The following is a 2,300-nucleotide window of genomic DNA, read 5'->3' as shown; positions in this document are numbered from 1 at the left end:
ATTACACATCCAAATATAAATACAATCTCAGAAACATTACCTAGCAGAGCAATATTGCTGCTACTTAATAGCAACCTCTTCAAGAGCTACAGATCCCTGGTTCCTCCAAGGATGGAGGGGGCAGCAAGCCAGAAGTGTCTGCAGATATCTCTGCCACAGTGTCTGTGCTTAGGGAAGAATAATTTCAGAGTATCCTGTGGTTGTATGGACTAAGTGCAATCAAGAGGGGGAGAAAATAAGGTTTATGGCCAGCTGTCCTCAAATGTAGCTGGCTGTCCTCAAACTTCTCTGGCTAAATGCCAAATTTAACATCATCAGGCTGTGACAAGAGGCTAACTCAGACTGAAGGATAAGAGGGACAAAGATAAACAGCTTAAATTCACTGTAGGCAGAACTTCAGAATCTGTTTATAGATGCTCATATTCCACTTACTGGTTAGAACTACCAAGGGATTTTGGCAGCAATCCTGATGTGAAGGTAGCACTCTGGTCCTGCATTTAGGATTATTGACAACCTTCAATCTGAGTGATAGGATTCTCCTTGTCTGGGAGAGTTGTTCTGCATGGTATTTATAGGAGCAAACCAAAGAAAATAATGTGGAATCAAAGTGAAATGTGAGGACACATAAGGCAAGAACTAATGCCTTGCCTGTACCCATGTACCTGAAAAGATATTCTGGCTCCTAAAAGCTACCCTAGAACCATGGGTCTGAAAAATACAGAAAAACCTGAGCTTCCTTCTATGAAGAAGTATTTTTACACACAGTATGTGAGATCATGGGATTACATTATTTCCTTGTTCCATTTTTGTTGGCAAACATATCTGAACCTGACTTCTGTGATGATGGGAGAGATTTCTGCTGGAAGCTTGCACCTCACAGTGTTTTGTAGACTGCTGTCACCTGAGGTCTACTCATGTTCTCACCTGCCCAAACACAGAAGCATCAAAAATACATACTGCATACCACCTGTGAGTCCTCTTGACTTCTCTAGTTTTTGTTAATACTTAGCAGAAAGGTCTGGTCTTACTTACATGCTCTGCAGCACACCAACACCCATGCTTTTGGTTTTGAGATCAGTTGTGTCAAGTCAGTCTTTGTTTTGCTGTGAAAATACAGATTTTCATTGAAATACCAGGAGATGGATATTGTTTGTACCTTGTTCTGCTGTCACCACATAATGTGGAACTCCTCATGGAGTAAATACCCTTGCAGTCCATTTGCATAAGACTTTTTCTTTGATCAGTCCCTTTGTTAACAGAAGAGATGGAAAAGTCTTTACTTGTGATGATTCAGTTGCTCTTTGAAGTATGAGGAAACTCTTCTCATTATCATTGGTGCACTGAGCACATACTCTGCATGTTTTCTCCTCATGGCTACTCTTCTGAGCCCCCTGGCTCCTTCCTTCCAAATACACCAGTTCAGGAATAGGTTCCTGTCTTGTCCTGGACTGCAAACACATAGCACTCTGTACTGCTCAGTCCTCCATGCTCCATTCAGAGAAATTGGATGGAGGTCATGGTATTTATCTTCTAATGTAGCAAGACTGAAGAAAAAAATAATTAGAAAGTTTCAGCTTTGACTTTCCCCCTCCAAGAATGTCTCCATTTTCATTAGTCTCATTTGCCCACTCAATTTCAAGACTCCTTGTCAAGACTTCACTTTTTGTCATCCCTCCTTACAAACTTGCATGCACACACAGACCACTCTTCAGCTTACTGGGTGACAGAATCCTGTTCTGGTTATGCCACAATCTGAGAGAAAATCATGCAAAGGAAGAACAAAATAATCTCAAAATATCAGCATTAGAAATGTAGTCCCATGTATTCCAGACTTATTCCTGTTCAGAGCTTTCAGGTCAAGCCCTTTCTGAATTAGAGAGCCAAGGAAGTGTCTAAACACTCCTCCTCAGTTAAAGACAGGTTTGGTTTTTTTCCCCAGGGAAGACCTTCATTTGGGAATGAACAGAACTGGAATAGCAATGTCAGATCTCTTAGTTTTGAGACTGTATCTTCAGGAGAAATGCACTTGATGGATTGTGTGGTTCCAGACTTCTCAGATGCTGCTTCTGCTTGCAAGATGCAAACCACATTCTTAGCCAAAGCCTGTGTCTGTCTAGGCTCTGGAAAGACCTGGGGCTATCTTGTCTGTCTGCAAATAACAGACTCTGCCCTCTCCTTCTCTTCAGGCATATGGCAAGTGTCTATGATGAGAGGATTCCTGGTAATGCTTTGTGTAGGGAAAATCCAGCCATCTGCCCTCTCAGGACTCTCTTAGCTTCACTTAGTGGAGGCTGCCATGA

Source organism: Indicator indicator, chromosome 18 (assembly GCF_027791375.1).
Source record: "Indicator indicator isolate 239-I01 chromosome 18, UM_Iind_1.1, whole genome shotgun sequence".
In the NCBI taxonomy this organism is placed as follows: Eukaryota; Metazoa; Chordata; class Aves; order Piciformes; family Indicatoridae; genus Indicator; species Indicator indicator.
Note: the sequence above shows the minus strand (reverse complement) of the source record.